The 24594-nt window shown below is 46.1% G+C and overlaps 1 protein-coding gene and 1 long non-coding RNA gene across 2 annotated transcripts in view; one reads left to right on the top strand and one right to left on the bottom strand.

The window, feature by feature from the left end:
* Window positions 1-24594, top strand: part of SLC12A8 (solute carrier family 12 member 8) — a 115176-nt gene that overhangs the window by 22706 nt on the left and 67876 nt on the right. The window lies entirely within an intron of this gene.
* On the bottom strand, window positions 11363-23667 carry LOC125921799 (uncharacterized). Its single transcript, XR_007457500.1, has 3 exons — window positions 23120-23667; window positions 18104-18214; window positions 11363-12996 (listed from the first exon to the last, which is right to left on the bottom strand). It is a non-coding gene; the product is annotated as an uncharacterized LOC125921799 (long non-coding RNA).

Raw genomic sequence — 24594 nt, 5'->3', positions numbered from 1 at the left:
CGTCGTTCTTTGATAATTTGAGAATCTTGTTTCATGAATATAATATCTCGTTTTGATTCTTTTAGGCTATAACTTATAGGAGTTTTTTTTTCTTGTCAAATTTTCTTCTGCTCTCAACATTATCTGTTTTTTTTTCTGCATTTCCTTTTTTCTATTATCTTGTTTTGTTCTCTGTGTTAAGTGCTGCAAGCTTTCTTCAATGTCTGGTAGTCCCTGGCTGTTCATTCTTTTTTTTTTTTCTTTTTTAGAGTTTATTTATTTTGAGAGAGAGAGACAGAGACAGAGAGAGAATGAGTGGGGAAGGGGCAGGGAGGGACTCTTAAGCAGGCTTAGTGCCCAGTGTGGAGCCTGACACAGGGCTCGAGCTTATAACTGGGAGATCATGACCTGAGCCGAAATCAAGAGTCTGACACTCAACTAGCTAAGCCACCCAGGTGCCCCTGTTCATTCATTTTTTATTATTTATTTACTTACTTACTTACTTATTTATTTATTTATTTTTTAAACATTTTTTATTTATTTTTGGGACAGAGAGAGACAGAGCATGAACGGGGGAGGGGCAGAGAGAGAGGGAGACACAGAATCGGAAACAGGCTCCAGGCTCCGAGCCATCAGCCCAGAGCCTGACGCGGGGCTCGAACTCACGGACCGCGAGATCGTGACCTGGCTGAAGTCGGACGCTTAACCGACTGCGCCACCCAGGCGCCCCTATTTATTTATTTTTAAAGTTTATTTATTTGTTTTGAGAGAGAGCGTGCACACACATGCACCTGTGCGCACAATGTTGGGGAAGGGAGAGGGGCAGAGAGAGAAGGAGAGAGAGAATCCCAGGCAGACTCCTTACTGTCAACACAGAGCCCGTCTCGGGGCTCTCTGAACCATGAGAACATGACCTGAGCCAAAACCAAGAGTTGGGATGCTCAACTGACCGACTGAGCCACCCAGGTGCCCCCATTCATTTTTAATAAGGAGGCACTGGTCAGCCATTGGAAGGTCTATGTAGCAGAGGTGGTAGTTGTGGCGGCAGGCTTCACTGTGAGGTGATGGTGTGGCACACTGGGCTGTTTCAACCAAGTCTCCCAAATATGAGTTTCTGTAGGTCTTTCCTCTGGTACAGTTAGTGTCTTCCAGAGAACTCTCCAGTCTCCTGCCTCGGACAAGCCTGGCTGCCACAGTGCTGGGAACAGGGCGGAGGAACAGGGCTGGCGGACTCATGGTCAGGGTGCAGACTTTCATTTAGTCTGGTGTCTTTCACCTGGTGCATCCTTCCCTGCACTCAGGCTCCTATGTCACACCTCATCCTGCATCTCAAGCCACTATGTCATGTCTCTCATTTCGTCTCCATGCTGCCTATAAAAATGGATCTCACTCATCATCTCCATTTCCTCACTTCTTGACTCCTTGGTCTTCAAGCAGTCAGCACAGGCCCCTCTCCCTCTCCCCATCTCCCATCCTGTCTCTTCCAAAACAGCATCCTTGCACAAGGCTCTGTGGAGACACAGCTACATTACTGTAAAAAGCTAAATAGCACGGCAACTTAATTTAAACAAGGCCCTCTCAAACATTTGTTTGGCTTAAGGCTCCTAAAATGCCATTTTGTTGGATTATATTTTCATTTATGTAAGATGTGTGTCATGCCAAAATGATTTTATTGCCATAGAAGTCAGGCAAATATAGATAAAATACATTTTAGAAAATAAAGTGACATGTGGCACATTTTAATTCTATGTTCTGCATTTAAAAATGAAATTATGCATCTCCAAGCTTAACTTTTTGGTTATCTAGGAAGATGGCTGCTTTGCATGGGTCTGTAGTCTCCTCCAGTCCACTTCACATGCTCTACTCTGCCTGGGTACTCTGCCATCCGTGGGAGGGGGCTATTGCTCAGTGCACGGCTTGGGCAGGCACAGGTTCTTGTGCTGAGTCTGGCGGGTGGGATCCGGGTCTGCCTATGCCCAGCTGTAAGGCCAGCTTGCTGTTAGGAGCTATTAAAAGATCAAGGATCAGGCATGGCTGACTCTGCCATCTGCTGAAAATGCTGTACTTGAGGTCCCACTGACCTCTTGGTCTTTAAATCCAGAACCTTTGCTCATTTCTTATACCTGACCCCCTTTGCACCAGTGACCACTGTCTCAGTCCATTCAGGCTGCTATAACAAAATATCCTAGACTGGGTGGCTTATAAACAATGGACATTTATTTCTCACAGTTCTGGAGGCTGGAAATCCAAAATCAAGGCACTGGCAGATGTAATGTCTTGCAAGGGCCTGCTTCCTAGTTTGTAGAAGGCTGTCCTCTCACTGTGTCCTCATGTGACCAGAGGGCAAGGAAACTTTCTGAGGCCTCCTTTATAAGGGCACTGATCCCATTCAAGAAGACTCCACCCTCATGACCTAATCCCATCCCAAAGGCCCACCTCCACATATCATCGCACTGAGGATTAGGCTTCAACATATGAATTTGGAGGGGAGGGTACACAAACCTTCAGACTATGGCAACCACCTGTGCTGACTGGAATCAGTCTCTTCCCATTTCTTCTTCAACACAATGCTGCCTTGACTCTTTTCTTAGTCTTCTTGTCCTGGACACAGGCAGGGGACCACGGGTCAGTTGTCAGCGCTGCTTTTCTCTGTGCTGTCTTCTTCAGAGAGATCCTGCCAGCACCACTGCTGCTGTCATCTGCTTCTTCAGCTTTCTTGGATGGAGCTCCCATGTCACCAACTGCCATTCCATTTCTCCCTGGATGTCTGAGCATCACCTTGAATTAGAAGCAAAACTGAAGGCTTGCATTTTTTCCTCTTCCCTTTATTTACCTTCTCCTCACCCCCTTGCCAAAACAAAACAAAACAACAAAACAAAACAAAACACCTGAAAAAAACTCAATAAGCAAATAATTAGGTTATCTCCCAAATGCCTACACCATTTCCCCATGCCTGGAAAGCTGGAGAGAACTTTTATTTCTCTGTGTAGCTTAAACCTTCCTACCCTTTTCAACACAACAATTCTCCCCTTAGATCAGCAGAGGCCACTTCTTATGTGGGGCACTTAGATGATTTCCAGAACTGAATTTATCCTTCCAGGAACTTCCTTTTGGTCGACTCTACCCATCTCCTATGGGCAACCAACCCTCCTGTACACTGAAGCCAGATTACTTTTCCTAAAACCATGCTTTGCTTAGGTTACTCTCCAGCTTAAACATTTCCAGCAGCCTTCTATTGCCTATAGGACAGAGTCCAAACCTAGTGGGTTTGTATTAACTGAGTTTCACGGGCTAGCCCCAAATTACTTGTTTGGTTGCGTCTCCAACTCTGCACCTTCCTGCACCCTCTTCTTCCCAGAAATGTCTCCACTCACTGGGTCATAAATACATATGAATACAGCCCTGTTCCTACATCTAGAATTCTCTCTACGTACTCCGTTTGACATAGGTGCTCTCTCTTGGATGAAATAGTAGGAATTGTATACGAAGAATATGGTCTGAAATCTGGAAGCCTCTGGTGGTCTTGAGCAAGGTTACCTGTTCTGAGCCTTGGTTTTCTCATTGGCAAAAGTGAGGATAAAAGTGTTTACGACACCGGATTGCATTTTTGATTGTGTGGTGGGGCGGGCAGCCACAGCGGTGTGCTCAGGCCCCCCGGGATGTTAACGAGGGCATTGGAGGCTCTGGTTCCTCATTAAAAGTTTTAAAAAATGTACTGATGAAATATTTCAAATATACAGGAAATAATGTAACAGATTCTCATCTACCCATCCCCCAGTTTAATGGATGATATTTTGCCAGTTTTGTTTCAGAACTCTCTTAAAAATAAAAACGTGTAAAGTGTTACAGGTACAATTTAAGTAGTACTTTGCTCCACTCTCTTTTCTCCCCCCCGGCGACCACCATCCTGAGTCTGATATTTGTCCCTCCCGTGTGTTTTTATTTTTCTAACATATGTAGATACCACCGTTGATCTCTATTATTGTTTAGTGTTTGAAAGTTTTACACACATTTTATCATACCGTATGGACCCACTCACCTGGTAAATATTTAAATAGTGTGGATGATTGAATGATTTTGCAGTTTGCTTTTCCCATATTTTTGAGATTTGTTCACGGTAGGTCATGCGTTGCCATTTCTTTCATTTTAACTCTTACGGCGTCCCGGGAGACCCAGACAAGTAAACGATTGCTAAGTGACAAGTCCTGTGACAAGGATTTTGGGGTGGGGGGACTCCCAGTCCAGCCTGAGTCAGGGAAGGTTTTCCAGAGCATTCCTGCTGAGCTCTGAGTGCTAAAGGAGTACAGGATTTAGCCAGAGGAAGAAGAGAAGGAAGCACATCTTGCAGTTCATGCAAAGACCCAGGAGCCTGCTGTGCTTGGGAAAATGAGAGAGCCCGAGTGGCACGTGTGAAGAGGAGCCTGCAGAGCACGTGGAGACAGCTCCTGAAAGCCTGGGCTGTCCCGCTTAGGGGCCTGGGCTTTGTCTTGGGGCAGTGGGAAATGTGACATAAGTTTTCCATTTTAGAAAACTGCTCTGGCCACGGTATGGAAAACCAGTGGCTTGGGGTAGGGGCGGAGGACGGAGGCAGGAAACTTATTTGAGAGGCTGTTGCAGTGATCTGGGAAAGCAGTGATGCTCCAGAGCCTCTGGAGACAGGAAAGGGGGCAGGTTAAAGACAGATGAAATGGCAGGGTGGGATGTAGAGATGAGGCAGAGTGGAGCGACATGGCTGACACGAGGCTGACTGGCTGATGGCTTCGCGCTACTGGGATCTGGGAGGAATCTGGCAGGATAGACGTGGGGGAGAGGGAGAGGTCAGCATAAGAGTTCAAGTGAGGTCCAAGTGGAGACGACTAGAAGGCAGCGATGTGTGGTGGCCAAGGGCTCCCAGGGGCAGTCAGGCCTGGAGATGAAGCACTGGGATGGGCTGGCGCTTGGGGACAGCATGCCCATTTTGAAGCCAATAGCACCACACTTATACTAAGATGGAATTTAATTCACAGAAGAGGCTTTTTTTTTTTCACTTTTCCGTATTAAACAACAACAAATCCTCTCTGATAGAATTCCTAACATACAAAGCAGGTATCCTAAAGATTAATATTCTTTACCAAAGAACATACCCCATAATCTCTTCCGACGACTGTTTCCTGGTCCATTCAGGATATAACAAACACATGAATGTTTTGGCTGCTTCCCTGGAGCTTGCAATCAGCCTGCACTTGGGGTACTGAGGACAAGGCTTGTGGTGTCCCTGGGATGCACAGTGCCCGGCATATAGTAGTTCAGTAAATATTTGTGCAGGAATGTGCACACTAAGGGAAAGATGGTGATGCAGACTGCGACCTCTTCTGGTGCCAGCAGGTGCAGATGGCACATCTGTGCCCCCACTCTGGAACATCTTCCCTAGGGCCCCTTTTTCTTCCTGAGATGAAGACAGTGGCCCAGCTACCATCATGACTCTGTAGCATCATCTTCCCAGCCACGTGTCTTCCCGAGCCTTCCTTGTGGGCTCCTTTCCCCCTGTGGTGGGAGGGCATCTCTGTATAGCTTTGCTGGGAAGGGTTTTCCAAAGCCTGGGAGCAAGGCCTGCCTGGAAGGCCTTGCAGTGCCCCAGGTGGCCTCTGTGTGGAGTCGTGATTCTGGCTGTTTGTTTTCTGGCCTCTGAGGGCCAGGGAGCCTTGTCCCAGGGTAGCTTGCTCAGTCTTTCCTCTCTGCCCACAGAGGTACTAGGAGGAAGCACGACTCCTTTGTGTAGAATGGTCTATGGTATACTGGCATTGGCATTTTACTTACACGGTGGTCAAGTAGGTGATGCTGTACTGAAAGCTTTCACACCCACCATCTCATGAGACCCTCACAGATAAGGAGGCTGGGCAGGGTTATTTTCTCCATCTCACAGATGCAAGAACCCAGAGAAGTGAAGTAAATTCTGAGAAGCCAGGCCTCGGTACTCAGCCCTCCCTGGTCCAGCAGAGTGGAATAGAGTCTTCTTGGAATAACCGATGACCCAGCCTCTATCCTTGGGGGTCTCAACGCTGCCTGCACATTAGAAGTGACAGGGGAGACCCACCGCAGACCAAGTCACCCAGCACCGATGGGCGGGACCTATTGGGCTGTATTTTCTAACTTTCCAGGTGATTCTACTATACACCCAGGGTCGAGAACCCCTGTCTGGCCCCCTGCTCATATAGCATCTGCTTTGCTGTCTAACACAAACTCAGTGGAGTAAGAGCCAGACAGTGGTGAGGCCATGTGTCATACTGCTCAGACTGGCAGAATCCTGGAGACAAGACCAAAGAATTCATTGCCCTAAGAGGGGGCTCAGGACAAAGACTAGCTCCTCCTTCCTCTGCCTGTCTCATTTGACTAGCACTCAGCTAAGGGCCCTATGTGTCACAAAACCTGCTTATTCGTGTGTATGGATGTATGTGGGAAAATTATAATGAGTGCCAACTTTATGTCAGGCACTTTACATATATTATTCTTTAAAAAATTTTTTTCTTAATGTTTGTTTACCTTTGAGAGAGAGAGAGAGAGAGAGAGAGAGGGAGTGTGAGCGGGGGAGGGGCAGAGAGAAGGAGACACAGAATCCAAAGCAGGCTCCAGGCTCTGAGCTGACAACATAGAGCCCGATGTGGGGCTCGAACTCGCAAACTATGAGATCATGACCTGAGCCAAAGTCAGACACTCAACTGACTGAGCCACCCAGGTGTTCCCATATATCGTTCTAATTAAACCTTAAAGCAACCTAGTGATATGGGTGGGATGGTTATTCCCATTTTACAGACAAGAACATTGAAGCCCAGAGAGGTTATGCAACTTCCCTGAGATTGCATAGTAAGTGGCTTAGCCAAAATTGGAACCCAGAGCTCCTGACTCTAAAGCACTATTCCATGGTGGTCTGGCATGCCCTTGAACAAGGGTGATGGAGCCATTCTCCTCCACCAAATCCTTTACTGCTTACCTTCTCCTTTAGATCAAGGGCGTCTGAGAACCTGTTAGTCTCGGCTGGGCCTTCCCATACATGATCAGAGGTATTATGGGTCAGCGCTTGAAGGGGAAGCAGGAACGAGACAGAGGACTATGAGGCTAGGCGAGGAGCCAGAACCAGGTACTGAAGTGGCTAAAACATGGTTCCCGAATCCCTCCAGCACTGTGGGAATAGACAAGGTCAGCTGACCAGGATCTAATTCAGGTCAGGGCATGGTGTCAATCAGGATAGGACCTGGTGCTCCCTCCTGGGTCCTCAGGCCCCATTCCTTTTCCTGGAGAATGCAGGGGTGAGGCCTGGCTCCCAGACTGCTCAGCCCTCAGTCCTCCATATTGTTGGTCTCAGGCAGTCTGACCCCAGCAGAGGTGAGAGTTTCTGCACTTTCTTAGGTGACTCCTTGGAAAGTTTTGCTAATTCAGAAAGGAACAGGACCACAGGACCCCTAGTGGGAGCAGCCGACCATCTGATGGAATTTGTGGCCATGGTAAAAGGGATGGGAAGCAGCCCTCTTTTAGATTTTTCCTATCTTCTTTTCCTTTCTTTTCCTTTCTCTCCATCCCTTTCTGACTCCTTCCCCCCCACCCCCTTCATATCCTGGTTTCCTACTCTGAACTTCTCTCTTTCCCTCTACCGCTATTCATGGCTGGATCCTTTGAATGGGCTACTATACTGGGGTTTCTGGCTCAGCCTGGGGTCCTCATTACTGCCCTAATCCCCCTTTGCAAAACACAGATTTTGCCATGATGGATAAAAGTTAGTTGCTATCCAGTTAAAGACTTGCTCCATTGTAGACTGGTAATGAGCAGGCTTTTGAAGGCTTTTTGAAGACTCAGGCGGTGTTGATGATTTAGGCTTGAAAGGTTTATTCACGTACCAGATCAGAGCCCAACAGGTATGCCAATTAGCACGGCCAACTTTCCAATGGGTTGTGACAAGATGTGTCCTTGGGACCAGAAAGTGGACCTAATTTCTGGAAGCCATATTGTTGTGCTCAGGGAGAGATGAGGCCCAGGAGGTGGGGCTGGGGCTGCATCATCTGCTGCCCAGTCCCCTACCCAAACCCTCCGTTGCCTTGTTTGTCAGGTTATCTTCGGGACTCTACTGGTGGGAGCAGTGTGGGAGTGCAGAGAGGTGGTTTCACCGGGGGCTCCTGAGGAGTCCAAGGTGTCCAGGGCTGCCCCTACACCAAGAGGCCTGTCACAACAACACTGGTGCCCCTGGAGACAGACAGACATCTCAATCCCCTTTTGTCCCCAGCTCCAGAACAGGGCTTTATATCAGCAGGTGCTCAGTATGTTTGCTGAGTGAATGAATGAAGAATGAATCAGATAGACTGAGGGTACAAGGGAAAGGCTCTGGAATGTGACTGGAGGTGTGGAAAGCCCTGGCCCCTTCATCTCTTATCTGTAGTCACCTAGGAGACGGATACTCCCCAGGCCTCCCTTCTGAGAGGCGCCGACCTTCCTGTTTTGGCAGCAGTTCCCAGGTATTCTGTCTGCACAGGCTGCAGCTGGCAAGAGAAGCCACAATGCCTGTGTGGAGGGCCCAGCCCAGGGTGGGGTCAGGTTGTGAGTTCAGTCAGACAGTCTTGGGAAGGAGGAAGGAAGGAAGGGTTGCAGCTGAGAAGAAACTGGCTTTGAAAGTTTTCCTCCTGGATTTTTTGTTTGCAAGGAGTGGAGATGCTTGGAGAGGCATTAAATGCTCGACAAAAGAGTGTAGATGAATCACTGGTAAAATCAGAGTGCAGATCTTACCTGCAGCAGGTCAGCCCGGATGGTTTTGTCTGGGAATGTCTGTGTGCTGGAAGGATGCCACAGGCTCTGTTAATAACAGCTCTGTATCCCTTAGGAAAAAAAAAATTTTTTTGAGAAAGCACATGTGCTTCATATTATGCATATCCACTGAGCATGTGTGTCCAGATGGCTGGGACAGGAGTCTCCTGACCCGTTCTTTCCGACTGTGCAGGTTTGAGAGAAAGACCAGGGATCTGGCAATGTTGGCTAGAAATTCCTGTAGGTCAGCTGGAATCCGGCTGGGGATTTGCTGATGTGAAACATGCATGGACAGTCAAACGCACAACAAAGGAGTCAAAGAGCAAAGCCAACTTGACCTTGAACAAAATCTTCCTTTGCTCCTGAACCACACACCAAGCAAGGCAAATTAAGGGAGATGGGAATATGGATTCCTATTTGTTAAAAAATAGACGATTGTTTTTCATTAGGCTTTTCCAGTTATAGCACATAGGATTGTGGTGACCTCATTTTTGACCAATGGCCAATGCATTCAACTGTCTGGTGGAATAATCTATTAATTGGGCACCTGCCAATTGTCTGCAATAGGAACTAGTTTAGATGTATGTTTTAAAAAGTGATAACGTTGTTATGGGCTCTGCCTAGACATGGGAATGGAAGCCCAAGCAGGTCACCACCAGCACTGCAGTCAGTTTTGGATGACGGGCTGTGTTTTCAGAAGCCTCACTGTCCTATGAGTGTCTTCTCTTACCCCTACACTAATTATATGGTATTGAAGGGAAAGCTGACATGTGCCTAGATTCCTTGAACTTCAGTATGTTGAATCTGGGTGATGTGCCTGATCCTGTGGGTGAGGAAACTTAGGCACAGAGAGGTTGAGTGACCTTTGCTGGGTCACACAGAGCCACAGTTGCAAGCCAGTTCTCCCAGCGCCCCATCCAATGCTGTTTGCCCTACACTCCACTGGGGCCGAGGCCCATGTGTGACTCGTGTTTACAGCAAAGTGGTTGCTCACCCCTGTGTGCTGGCTGATGCTAGTTGGTGAAGGAGGCAGCTATGCCGTTTGACAGCCCACCTGCAAGGCAAGTTTGCCATTTTTAGGGAACCATGTCCCAGTCCCAAGTGTGAAAAGGCTTGGACAATTTGTTGCAAAGGCCACCTGCTTCATCCAACCTGCCTCTTCGAGCAGCCACTGACTAGAAGATGGTGGTAGTTGTGGAACACCAGGAGGCCATGAGGAGAAGGGCTGACCACAGTGAGTCCCCACACTCATGGATTTCTTCAATGGAAATAACTTCTTCTGTAGAAAGATAGTTGCCATGCATAGTAAGACAGTTGCTTATCTATATAATAGTAATAAAACTGAGCACTTAGTATATGTCAGGCATTGTTTCATGTGTTGTACATGTGTTAATTTATTTACTTCTTACAGTGAGAGGTAGGTACTATGATTATTCCCATTTTACAAGTGGGGAAACTGAGGCTGTGCATGGTAAGTACCTGCTGGAGGTTGCCTTGTTGGTAGAGGTAGGAATCAAACCCAGATAGTCCACCCAGAGCCCAGGCTCTCAGTCCTTAACTTTTATGCTTCCTAAGACTCTCATGACTCTAGACTTAGGCCTGCAGTCAGAGATGGGGAACCTTCTGGTTCCTGACTTAATTTCATCTGGTCTTCATGCCACTTTTTACCAGGTAATATAATTTTTGCCTGACACTGTGAAAGTGCAAAATGGAGATTCTCAAAGTTTTTACAGAAGGCATACCCACATCTCACAAAATGAGCATATTACTTTATAAATATAAACAGTTATGATTTTCTCTGTAAAATGAAGTACATCACTTTGCAGAGAAAGAACATGGAAGGGGAGGTCTCTAAACAGGAGGAAAAACATTAATGCTTCCAATATTTGTATTACAATTACTTTCTTAAGTTATTTCATTCTAAAACATATATTGTGTATAGAAGAGTGTCTGAGACATCCATGCTGGTTAAAGAACAGCAGAATGTCATCTAGTGCCCAGGTTAGGAAATAGAAGGTTGCTCCCTCAAGGGCTCCCTGTGCTCTCCGCCAGGGGCTTCTCCTTCCTTCCTCACCAACGTAATCTGACTTTCAGTTATTCAGGTCCCTGACTTTCCCAAGGTTGTAATATGTGTCAGGTACTAAACATCTGGAGGGGTGTGTTGGCAGACAGAACTGCTGTCTGTTTTTACGTCTGAGGTCCTCATTACCATCCTTAGCCATTGACAGTCGGTCGAATAGAACAGTTCTATGGGGTGATGAGTAGGCTGAAGAGGTGAGGGCAGCAATTTCATGGTCAAGTTCATGGTCAAGATGAACCAAGTACATGAGATTCTGAGATAGGCTCAGACCAGTGTTCTGACCTCAGGTTAAAAACTAGGTGTGGTGGGCTCCAGAGAGCTTGGTGATGAGGGCCCTCAGCATGTCTTTGGTCCCATTACTCCAGTCTGGGAGGTCACCCCATATGCATGTACAGAGTTGTTCACCCAGGATCTCTGTTCACCCTCCTTTATCTCCCCTCTCTGTTGGATCTCCATCAGAAATGTCATTCTGATTTGCTCTCTCATCTTTAAAAAAAAAAAAAATTCTTAAATGTTTACTTTGTTTTTGAGACAGAGAGAGAAAGACAGAGTGCGAGTGGGAGAGGGGCAGAGAGAGAGGGAGACACAGAATCCGAAGCAGGCTCCAGGCTCCGAGCTATCAGCACAGAGCCTGATGTGGGACTCGAACTCATGGACTATGAGATCATGACCTGAGCCGAAGTTGGATGCTTAACTGACTAGGCCACCCAGGTGCCCTTGCTGTCTCATCTCGATGGAGGTTATCTTCCAGTAACTTCTTGAGAAAGAGCTCATGGGAGAGAAGTGGTTTGAGACTTTTTGTGTCTGAAAATTCTTTTTTCTGTGCTCACACTCGACCCATAGTTTGGCTGGATGTCAAATTCTAGGTTGCAAACTATTTTCTTTTAAACTTCTGATTGCTTGTCTCCTGGCTTCTAGTATTGCTGTTAAGCAGTCCATTCTGATTCATAATCTTTTACATGTAACTATAAACTAGTAGGAAGTTCTTTTTGTCCCCGGTTTTCTGAAATTTCAAAACGATACACGAACATGAGGTTCTCTTTACATTATGCTGGGCACTGGGTGGGCCGTTTCTGGTCTGGTAATGTATCTTTCAGTTTTGAGAAATCATCTTGAATTATTTCAGTGGTGATATTTTTCTACACTTTCTGTTCTCTCTGGTACTTTTACTATTTGGATATTGGATTTTTTTTATTACCTATTTTTATCTTCACTTTCTGAGGATTCCCTTAACTCAGTCTTGTATGCCTTCAATCAATTTTTTTATTTTGCTAAACTGTTTTTAATAATCAAGACCTTTTTCTTAGTGTTTTGATTGTTACATTTCATTTTATTGTTTTAATGACATCCTTTTTTTTTTTTTTTTTTTTTTTTTGGTTTGCTTCAAGGATGCAATACTTTCTTGTAGCCCTCAGAGTATTTGTTGATATATTTTTCAGAGTTTTCTTATCTTTGCAAAGTTTCTGTTTCCTTTAAGCTGACCTTTTCCTTTTGTTTGGGTCTTTATCATCCCTATCAGAGGGACTTATCAGATATCTGGTCATTCTTGGCTTTCTGCTCCAGAGTAAGAGTAGGGAGAAAAGGCCAATTGGAAGTCTGAGCTCATAGCTGGGTCTGGTCAGTTTAGTCTGGGTACACTAGCTATTGGGGACCCTCTCCCAGGATCATCTTTTTAGGTGCTTCATGAAATGTTTCACTTTCTTCAAAGAGGCATCTTCCAGTCTGCCTGAAGGATGAGTCAAGCCACCCTTGCTATGAGAGCTGAGTTGGGGGAAAGGGTTGGGGACCACTGCTTCAGTATTCAGTAAACATGGACTCGATTTTTCTCAGCTGGGCCTGGCACTCCAGTCAAAGTCCTTGGTTTGCCGTCTCCAGAGAGTGAATACGCTGCAGACTTCTGTTGGCCAGAAAGCACCAGGTGCCTGACTTCCCAGAGAGTCTGCCTTGGACTTCTGGTTTTAATGCACCTCCTCTCCCATGGCCAGACGCCTGGTGCCATCCATCTGAGACTTTGGAGAATTTTGTGGGGTAAATCAGGTTGGTTTTCAGTTTCCCTTTGCTGGTTTGAGATTCCATTTTCTCAGGTCTGATCTCAGGACCACTGGACCACCCAGCGTGTTTCAGCTTCCAAAATGTTGTTGCCGTTTTCCCCATACTTAGGGATTTAGATACTAAAAACAAAACAAAACAAAAAAACCCTCTTTACTATGTATTAGTGGGATTTGTGGAAGGAACAAAATTAGGTACATATATTCAGTCTGCCATCTTACCCCAAAGGTCTGGTGTTAATATTTTTAAATGACAAACTGACCATGTTTAAACATTTTTTTAAATTAGAGATTTTTTTTCTCTAGAAAAAAGAAATTATCTCTCTTGCTCTGGCAGCCTCTGAGGTCTTGTCCTTAAGACTATAATTACTGTGTGGATTGTACTCTGATTTGGGGAGCCACTTGTGAAAACCTTAATAATATTTTTTAAACATAAGGTTTCTGAGTGTTTATGAAGTTGCTTGGGATGATACTGTAGAAGAGATATGAAGAAGGCATTTTCTCTTGGTGGATTGCCACAATGTGATTTGTGACCTGGGGTCACAATAAATACTTGTGACTACTTGTTATCTCCAGTACGTGTGACCTTAGGTGGTGGTACTTCATCATCCCAGTCAGAAACTGTGAAATTAGCATCGTGGAAACCCTCCCAAATGACTGTACCTGTACGAGCTTTCCTCCCCCATTTTGGAGAGTTTGCAGCCTATAGGGAAACAAGTTTTAGGTATTGCTCTGAGGAAAATAGGACTCTGTGCTTGAAATATGTGGGAATAGTGACTAAGGAAAACGCTTCAGTTGTCTAAAGAGGGTTCTATAATGGGCATCGGGGCTCACTAGGATTGAAAATAAACAGAGAAATAGTTTACTTAGAAATGAAACCTTAGCTTGGGGCGCCTGGGTGGCTCCGTTGGTTAAGTGTCCAACTTTGCCTCAGGTCATGATCTTGCAGTTTGTGAGTTTGAGCCCCGTATGGGACTCTGTGCTGTCAACCCAGAGCCTAGAGCCTGCTTCAGATTCTGTCTCTCTCTCTCTCTCTCTCTTTCTCTGCCCCTCCCCTGCTTGCTCTCTCTCTCTCACAAAAATAAGTAAACATTAAAAAAAAAAAAAGAAATGAAACCTTAGCTTGAAATGGGAAAATGCATTTATTCCTGAAAAGATTTTTCACTGTTCATTTTAAAGTTGTGTCTTGCTGGGGCACCTGGGTGGCGCAGTCGGTTAAGCGTCCGACTTCAGCCAGGTCACGATCTCACGGTCCGTGAGTTCGAGCCCCGCGTCGGGCTCTGGGCTGATGGCTCGGAGCCTGGAGCCTGTTTCCGATTCTGTGTCTCCCTCTCTCTCTGTCCCTCCCCCGTTCATGCTCTGTCTCTCTCTGTCCCAAAAATAAAATAAACGTTGAAAAAAAAAAATTTAAAGTTGTGTCTTGCTGACGCCTTGTGTTTCCCTGACTCCTTTATTGCCACTTTGTCCTTCCTTTGTCCTTTGTCTCTTTGTCTCTGTCTCTCTCCCACCCAAGCTTTATTTCCCTCTCTGTCATCAATTCCCTGCAATCAGTTAATCAAAAACCTTTTCTGAGCACTGCTATGTGCAGACCCAATGCTAGAAGTTTAGTTTATACACAGGGATAAGGTACAGTCTCTCCCCTAACCAAATAATCACCAGATGTGGGGTACGTGTTGTAAAGGAAAACACACTGGTAGGGGGTGGTGGAAGACCTTTACCTTGGAGTGTCAGAGAAGTCTTCAAGGAGAGGGAGACGTTTGAATGGACTGTGGAGGTTACTCGGCAGCTCATCTGGTGGTAAACTGGGCAGGGTGATCCCAAGGAAAGGGAACAGTATATGTGAAGACATGGAGATGAAAAATGTATAAAAAATTTTGAGAAAGCGCAGGAAGTTAGGTGTGCTGGAGCATAGGACCACGGGGTGGAGGGGGGTAGCTAGAAGGAAATAAGGTTCCTTAGGTTCAAGGAAGAGCCATGTCCTGAGGAGACAGAGGGAAGCTCAGGAAACTCAGGGCTGCTGTGTAACCCCTGTGGATCCCAGTGCTCCAGAGATCTGCCTTGGTGAGAAATAGAACATTAGCTGGTCTCTCTGTTGAGATTACAGTGGTAGCTGATACCTGCTGTCCCCTGCTGCCTTCTCTCAGAGTCTCCCTGTGCATTCTTGCCAAGACAACACCTGGTTGGATAGGGTGTCCTGGGGAATCTCTTGGACGGTGGACTCCTTCAGGACCAGGCTGTGGAGTCACCTTTGGCTCATACTGCCATCTCTGGTTCAGAGACATGTCCAGGAAAGCAGGGCCATAGGTTCCAAGGAAATCTTGGGGCAGAAATAAATTCTCATGACTCATATTCTCAAAAGACATAAGTATGACAGGTATCAAGGGTTTCCTGGATTGTCCACTACAGAGCGGCCAGGATTCATCCATGGGCTAAGAGGAGCTAGCCAATTTAAAAACTGGGGCTTAAACAACAGAAGTTAATTTTCTCACAATTCTAGAGGCTAGAAGTCCAATATTAAGGTTCCAGCTGATTTGGTTCCTGATGAAGAATGTCTTCCTGGCTTGTAGACGGTCACCTTCTTTCTGTATCCTCACATGGCCTTCCCTCATTGTGCCTGTGTGTGTGTGTGTGTGTGTGTGTGTGTACACATGTGCAGGTTGGAAGAGAATAGGGAGAGAGGAAGAGAGAGAGAGAGGTAGGGAGTTTGGGAAAGAGTGTATGCAGTCACTAGCTCTCTTGTGTCTCTTCTGATAAGGACACTAATCCTATCTGCTCAGTGCCCCACCCTTATGACCTTATTAACACCAATTACTTCCTTATAGGCTCCGTCTCCAAATATAGCCATTCTAGAGCTTCAACATATGGATTTGGGGGTGGGGGGGAGGAGGGGAGGGTGTGGGTTAGGTGGGGATGCAAGCATTCAGTCCATAATAGATAATATATACTAAATTATAGTGTTAATTTATTTTTATTAAGAATAACATATTTAATTTTAAAATATGAAGTATGAAGTTTATTTCCTTATAGCCTTTTTTCTATCCCCCTTTTTGTTACATAATTGGGCTCACACCATATATAGTATTTTTTAAAGTTAAAATTAATGTAGCAACATTCAGAAGCCCCAGATGGAATGTGATATAAACATAGGCTTGATGACATGTCTTATCTTGAGGATTTTCTTAGTCCTTCTAGTTAGAAAAGCAAACAGATAAACAAACAAAATAACTAGGAATAACTTTAGAACTCCACAGGAGGTTTAAAGATACAGAAATCCTAAACATGGAGCAAGGTCAGTGGGTTTTTCCTTTGAGTAGGGAAGTGACAGACTCCCAGTGGCTCTTTGAGAGCCCTGCCTGGGGTTAGTGTGGGTGCACAGGGGGAGATCCTAAAGGCAGGGGACTGGGCCTCAAGCATCCAGCTTACACTGCCAGGAGCCGTGGGGTAGAAAGGAAGACCAGATGCAATTTGGGAAAACAGCTTTGTGATCTCATTCTCTTGTTTCTAAATACCACTTCATTGTTTCCATCCCCTCCCTCCACCCCTCACCCCTCACTCTCTGTACACTCCACCACCACCACCACCACCATCAGGAACACACACTCCTTAAACACAAGCAAATAAAATTTATTTTAACCACGAGAGCCATGATTGTTTTGTTTCTTGTTAGTCTATGATCCAAAATAATAAGAAAACTCCCCAGATTCTGCCATAAGTATTTGCTTTACCCCACACCACTGGCTGTGTGAATGCACGCACACATAAAAGCCACGCGGTGACTGCGCTGCTAACCTGGCCACCTGAGATGCTTTGTAGAAAGCACCCGGCCGCAGCGCCCGGCACCCAAACCCACGCACTTGACTTCCTCCCCTGAGTGTTGACCTGCCCCATCCACGAGTCAGTGACTAATGCTTTCTCCGAACTGAGCTCATTTGCGTGGTTTCACGTGCGTGGTGTTTTGAGTCTCTCTCACACACATCCTCTCCTGGTGGATGGTAGGCTCCCTAATCAGGCACCAGGCGAGAAACCTGGGCGGGGCTGGGGTCCCTGCTTGCCCCCAGGCCCACATTAGTGCTCTAGATGGCTATCATTCGCATGTGCAAATAAGGTCTGCCTCACAAGTCTGCAGCCCAGAACATAGTCTCTTTCACCCTGAACACTGGATCTAGAGATGTGAAGGGAAAAACTTCCTGGGCTACTCCAAGAATTGATGTTACTTTTCTGAAGAAGTGAAAATACTGCATTATGAAGGTATTTTGTTTTTGTTTTTGTTTTTGTTTTTTTGCAGGAGAAAACTTAATGATGAAGTGGTTCCCAAACTGTTACTCCACTCTTACTACTTCCAAACTTGTTTCTAATAGGCCATCAGATTTTAATGTTGCATGTCTATATCAGTTGGTACATTAGAAATCTCATACCTGTACCCTTGCCTGACTTTCTTTACTGAATGGCCCAGAAACAATTAATACTTTTGGAAACACTAAGTATATTTCTGCTTGTAAATAGAGAAAAAAAAAATAAAGTGAAATAATTTATTAAGAGACAAAAAGTAGTGGGTCAAACCGCTTGCTACAGATTTCTTGAATATAAAATCTGAAGAGAGCATAGTGACCAAGGAAGGTCATAGTAGCTAATGTTTATCAAATACTCCCCACGTGCCGGCACTCTACTGGGCATCATCTATCTCAATTTATCCTTACGGTGTCTGTGGGGTCAATGCGCTGTTATTGTCCTTGCCGTAAAGATAAGAAAACTGAGGTTCAGAGAGGTTGTCTTGCTCCTGACCACGCAGCTAGTAAGCCATGAAGCCAGAGTCTGACCTGAGGGTCCATGTCCTTCTTAACCCTCAAACTCATGCTGCTCCTAGCCATGCTGTTGACTGAATTGTTAAATAAGCAGCACACTTACAGCGTGATGTTTAAAATGCATCTGGGAAGTTGTTCAGTAGTCGAGTGGAATGGGAACCATGGTTGCAGCGTTTGGCACTGGGAGATCTCTGGCCAGAGTCCCCTCAACCACTGCCTGTGCACTCTGGGCCAGGACCCTACCTCAGTTGCCTCATAAAAGAACTTGATTTTCGATTCATCATTTGTTAGAACTCAGCAGGCTGTGGTCCCTTTCTGAACCAACCCCTCATCTACTGGTATGCATGGTAGGTGCCACGGAAGGACACTGGCAAGAGCAGAAGCTCCACTAGCGATTGGGGTGGGCTGTGTACCTTCTGTTTCCTCACCTGTAAGACAGGGGGCTTCTTTCACTCCCCAGGTGGCTCCTTCCGGTCATACCCATCTCAGAACTCAACAGAACTTTGTATGATGCTGCCTGCCAGCACGTGAAACATAGCCTAAGTGAAAAAGTACAAGAACACGCTAAAAGACAGAGAGTAGAATCACAACTGGGCCCTCCTATGTCTGCAAAAATAACAAAACAAAGCATCAGAAATAGCAGGGGCGCCTGGGTGGCTCAATTGGTTGAGTGTCTGACTTCAGTTTAGGTCATGATCTCGCAGTTTGTGAGTTTGAGCCCCGCGTCGGGCTCTGTGCTGACAGCTCGGAGCCTGGAGCCTGCTTTGGATTCTGTGTTTCCTCCTCTGTCTGTCTCTCCCTCCCACGCTCATGCTCTCTCTGTGTCTCTCAATAATAAATGAAGGTTAAAAAATTTTTTTTTAATTTATAAAAAAAACCAAAAGAAACAGCAGAAGTGCTGGTGGAGGCCAAGAGAGTTTGGCAGGTAGTTGCAGAAAGTGCTGAGGGACGCAGAGCTCAGCAGAGAGTACAGAGGTCACTGTTTCAGGCTGGAAGAGCCCCAAGGACAGGAAGCGCACCTTACCCCGTTTTCTATCCAGCACCTTAGAAAGGACCTGACACATGGCTGGCTGTCAGTTACGCTTTGCTGAGCGACTGACTGGGAAAGGAACCAGAATAGATCAGGCTCCAATAAGGAGATGGACATAGTTCTAGAGAACACAAATCAGAGCAGCTTATGGAAGTGTGATACCAGTTGTAGAGAATGAAGCCGATCAAACAGATTGTCAGAGCACAGACTCCAGACAAGTGGAATGGAAGGGTGGAAGGAGCGCCTGCCTAGGGGGCCAGCACACTGCACACTTACTCCATTCAGCCTCCCTCTGTCTTCCTTCCATCCACCCACCAGGCAGTAGCTATGGAAGCCTATTGGGTGACAGGAGTCAGGCTCCAGCATACAGTGGAGAATAAAATAGGTGTGGTCCCTACCTCATGAACTATGGAGATGATTAGGGAAGGTCATTGTTAATGGCAATAATATGTGCTTTTATTTATTTATTTATTATTACCATTTTTAATGTTTACTTATTTTTGAGAAAGAGAAAGCACGAGCTGGGGAGGGGCAGAGAGAGAGGGGGACAGAGGATCTGAGGCAGGCTCTGTGCTGTAGCACAGAGCCCGATGTGGGGCTGGAACTCAGGAACCACGAGATCATGACCTGAGCTGAAGTTGGATACTTAACCGACTGAGCCACCCAGGTACCCCTGTGTTTTTATGATTAGTGCTACCAGAACCCAGGCTTCTTACAAGCTATGCGATGGCAGGCGAGTCACTGAAACCCTCTGAGTTTGCTCATCTGAAAAATGGAAATAAATGCCTCCCTGGAAGGGCATTTCTTAAGAATTAGAAATAATATTATATGTCAATAGTGGCTGTGGTTTTCTTTGAGTTTATGTATGTGTGTATATGGGGGAGGGTTCTCTCCCCACCCACCTCCCTGCTGATTTCAAGAAAATGAGCACTTCCTGAATATTATGGAGAACAACATTTTGGTTTTATTGTTTTGATGATGATTTATTCTGTTAAATTTTTTCCTGCTCCTCACAAGCTGACAGAAAATGCTAGATATCTTAAGGTACAACACCTTAAAATCCTGATTGCCAAAAATCATTAGAAACATTCAAAAGTAAATAAAATAGTAAATTCAAGCAGGAAATTGATAATTGTTGTTCCATTGAGGACCATTTTAAATTAAACATGCCAGATGTGATCATTATAAGAATAGTTCTCTGGGGATGCCTGGGTGGCTCAGTCTGTTAAACGTCCAACTTCGGCTCAGGTCATGATCTTGTAGTTCTTAGGTTCGAGCCCTGCGCACGGCTCTGTGCTGACAGCTCAGAACCTAGAGCCTGCCTCAGATTCTGTGTCTCCCTCTCTCTGCCCCTCCCCCCTCCCGCCCCCTTCGTGCTCTGTCTCTTTCTTTCTTAAAAAAATAAATAAACATTAAAAAAAAAAAAAGGAATAGTTCTCTGTATGGTGCAGTCTTAAGTTCCTAAAGTCATAAAGAAACTTCAGTTATGGTCTAAAATAAACAATAGCAACCAAACAAACCCTATCCGTTTTTCCATTTTTTTCTCCAAGTTCTATTTGAAGTCAGAGGAAAATCACTTTTTGCTTTCTTGCATTGCAGTAACTCGGGTGGAAGCCATTTTTCAGACCCTTAAATGTGCTCACAGAATGTTGGGAAGGAGGCACGAAAGACTGGGTTCCAGTCCTGGCCCTGTCGCTCCCTCGCTCTGTGAACTCTGTCTGCGCTTCAGTTTCCTCATCTGGAAAAAAGAGAATAATGATATCTGCCTCACAGCTTGCTTCAGGGTTAAATGAGGTGGTAAACCTTATTTTCTCAATTTTAAAACACCATCAAGTTTGAGACACACTAAATTTTCAGGTGGAAAAAAAGATCACCTTAAGTCTACATGTTGATTGTAAGATATCCAAGTTTCAGGAAATCAAAATGAAAAAAAAAAAATCAGAGTCAAATTGAGGAAATACAGTAAAAAGGAGTACCTGGCCATTAGGGGGATTCTAGACAAGGGTGGGGCTGTCTCACTGCCACGATGTCCTGTCCGAGGGTGGAGGAGCTGCAGCGTGTTGTGCGGGGACCTCCCTGTCCAGCAGTCTGAAACGGGGCCGTCTTTGCAGCATTTCTCTGGATGCCTCCTCCCAACCCCCAATCACATGCCAAGCCTGGTGTGGATCAGTTTGGACACATGGTTTCCTTCCTCTGTGGAAGTTCCACCTTGTAAAGATCAGAAAATGCTTCGGCATTCTCTTCTGGACCAAAGAGGATACTCTCTCCCTGTATGAGTTTCTTTGACACGGACCTAGTGCCTCCCAGCCATTTTCATGTCACTGCACAGCCAGAAAATGATAATATTTGTATAGTACTCCAGGGTAAGGGAGGGACAGTCAGGCCAAGAGGCCAAAATCTTCACCATCTGGAACCCATTCCGGGCATTTAGCGTGGCCCACCTCCTCTAGTTGGTTTCCCCCCTGAAAAAGAAGGTGGAGGGGGAGGAGGAAAAGAAAAAGAGACAAGAAGGAAACCCTGGTAATGTTCACTGTTCTTTGCTGGAGAATTTTGAGGGCATTTTAGTGTTTCAAAGCATTTTTGCAATAATTGTCTTGTATAATGGTCTTGTATCTTGATCAACATAAGCTTGGGCCTATGGATACCATAAACAAGAAAGTTTCTATACCTGTATGTGTGTCAGAACAACTAGGGAATCTTGTTACTGGTATAAATGTATATTTCCCAGTAGCCCGAGGCCTGAGAATCTGAATTGTAAGAAGTATACTCCAGGTGATTCTTCATGTGCCCACAGATCTAGGAACCACTGCCATAAGGCCCTTGGAGAGTTTCACCTGGCACTATACTTTTTATATCCTGCCTTATTCCTATCCTTTCTTACCTTGTAAAGGTAGCCTTTCTGATGCAGTGGTCAAAACCTAGTCACATAGTAAGTTCCCTTGCATATGTGCTTAGTCCTGCCCCTGGTATATGAGGACACTACAATGAGCAGGGAATCTGCTTATCTGCTGGCCCAGAAACCCATCCTCCCAGGCTTGCAATTTTTAAAGAACAGTGTGTCAGTTTGGTTTGGGGACTGCTTGCATCAGAATCACCTAGGAGCTCATTAGAAAAACACTCTGAATCAGACTATCAAATTTTGAACTAATAATCTGCATTTTAAATCAGCACAAGGGTAATTTTTTATTTTTGAGACACAGAGAGACAGAGCATGAATGGGGGAGGGTCAGAGAGAGAGGGAGACACAGAATCCAAAACAGGCTCCAGGCTCTGAGCTGTCAGCACAGAGCCTGCCACAGGGCTCGAACTCACAGAACGCGAGATCATGACCTGAGTCGAAGTCGGACGCCTAACTCACTGAGCCACCCAGGCACCCCAGCACAAGGGTAATTTTTAATGCACATTCAGATTTGGGACCTACTGCCTGTGGGTAATTTAATAATCCCATTGATCTCTAAAAGGTTAATTTCCAGGTAAATAGATTGTTACCTCCATCAAAGGCAGACCTTTTAACCATCCAAACACACAGCTAGCCCCTTCAAGTAACCAGCCTTGCTTCTAGTACCATTATTGGGGTGGTAACCAGGGAAGGATGTTAAGGTCCAAGGAGCCAATGGTGTTCTTAAAAGCTTGATATGATGGCTTGTATACGCGTAAGATTCAACACATCCTGCCCTTGTTTGAGTTTAATCTGGCAGTTGGGATGTTTTCTCTCTGGCTGTTACAGGTCTCCCAATCAAAGTGGACATTTCAGAGGAAGCAGTTGTATCTTAGGGTCCACAAGCCCCTGAAATTGCATGCAAAATCTTATGTAAAAAAAATATATTTTTCTAGGAGAGGGTCCAGAACTAGTGCCAGGTTCTTAAAGGCATGGTTAGCTCAGAAAGGGGAAAGATTAAGGATTCAAACAGAGGAATTTTTAGCGGTTAGAACTGGGGAGAATTGTAAACAAAGGCTCATGTCCTGGTAAGGATTTCTGAACTTGAGCACTCCGAGCCAACAGCAAACCGTGACCTTCAGCATTTCTCAAAACTTACCTAGTTTGTCTCCTCTTTCCTTCCTGCCTCACTCCTTCTTTTAGGCTTGTATCTCTCTGGTTTTCTTCCCCAGTGTTCTTTTTTCTTTCTTGAACTCTCTGCCCTGTCTGGATCTTGTGCCATCCCTCCTCCTGTCCATTCCTTCTCTCCTCCTCTCCCTTGCTGCCCTAATTAGGAAGAGAGCATATGCTCTTTTATTTGTTCTACCTATAGAATAACATTTCATGTTGGTGGTTCTTGGTTTTAAAACTAGATGAATTGAATATTTAAGATTTCTTTGGAAGGGGGAGAAAATTATACCTTAGGTACCCGAATTCCTGGCTTTTTGGATCCGGCCTTTGATATATTGAAGGTTTTCTGTGGGCAGAAGTACTTACTCATCCTTGGCTGGAGGAAGGCAGGAGCAGACATGCCGCAGGCCTTCCTCTTGTTCTGAGTTGAAGAGTGATTGACCAGAATCCTGGGTACTCCCGCCCAGCTCCCACTAGTGATTATTTTCATTTGTTGGCTTTGACTGTGGAAGGCAGAGAAGCAACCTTTAGACTGAGGAGGCCATGGGAACACAGTCAAGGCTGCTGAAGGAAGTGAGAGCTAACACTGTCCAGCTCTACCCTTGTGTCTGCTCTGGCTCTGTGAGCAGGAGGGGGTTTGGCCTGCTCGGCTCCCTGGCCAGTTCTGGGGATAAATGCCTGAAGCATGAAATCACTGGCTTGGGAGGGCTCTTTCACACTGACGGGCCTGCCTGCCTCAGCCCTGAACAGCTGGGAGTTCCAAGGAAGTGGAGGGTGACACCCTGAGGGATGGGCTAGCATGTGTGTCCCGCCTGTGCCCCCAGCTCCTCTCCCTGCACACGGAAGTGTCCTCTGGCTGTGGGGAGTGGGCAGAATACCCTGCGTGGTTCTGTAGAAGAGCTAATAATGGCACTTCCTAGCTCAGGCATTTGGGGGGCACCTGCTGGATTGCGGTGGGTCTGTGAGAGACAAAGTCAGGGAGACGTGCCCTCACGTCGCTCACATTCGGGTGGGGAATGAGGCGACCACCTATATAGACACAGAACCAGGCTGAGGGTAGGTGGTGCAGAGAGGACCAGCTGAGAGCCGGGGTCTGTGACTGGGCCTGGCTTTGTGGCCTGGGGAGCCTCTGAACGCTGGCTGGAGGGGAATGTGGGGTTTGCCACGGGAGCAGTTGGCAGGAAGGTGCTGCCTCCTGGGGGCTGGCAGTAGATGAAGCCCTAAATCAGACATCTGAAGATTATAGAATGGGGCCCTGTGTGAGCCTCCCCTTTACCCTCACTCTGGCCCCGGGGAGGCCAGTGCTAGAAGTTGCTGAGCTTGTGGCAGAAGTGGCCCCAGGCCTGCTTACCATCTAATTTATTTGTCGCTCCAGTCACAGATCTTAACGCTCACTGGGGGCTGGACCATGCGTGTTCATCTTCAGAGACTGTTTCTGAAGACATAGTGAGCCCTCTGGCACGGCGTTGGCCCAACCCCAGCACACAGGTGCTCGGGCCAGCACTGGGCAATGGAACAGCCCCTGGAATTCATTGCACTTGCCAGTGGATTTCTAGGCCCTGTAGAGAGTTGACAAGTGGCTGTAACTGCTGGCCCAATTTGAAACACCGCATCATACTTACAACACTTGTCAGAGCCGTGGCTTTCGAGTCAGACCCGGTGTTCAGAGTCCAGCTAGCCTATAATTTGTGGCATGGACTTTCTGACTGCCTGCCTCATTTCTGAAGAGCAGGTCACAATGCCTACCTTGCTGGATTGTCAAAGCATAAAATACGATAACGTACGAGTGTCGTAGCTGGCGCAAAGTGGTAAGAGGTCCGGTGTGGTAGCTGGAACCAAGT

Source organism: Panthera uncia, chromosome C2, assembly GCF_023721935.1.
Source record: "Panthera uncia isolate 11264 chromosome C2, Puncia_PCG_1.0, whole genome shotgun sequence".
Lineage (NCBI taxonomy): Eukaryota > Metazoa > Chordata > Mammalia > Carnivora > Felidae > Panthera > Panthera uncia.
Note: the sequence above shows the minus strand (reverse complement) of the source record. Positions and strands in the feature narration are given on the sequence as shown.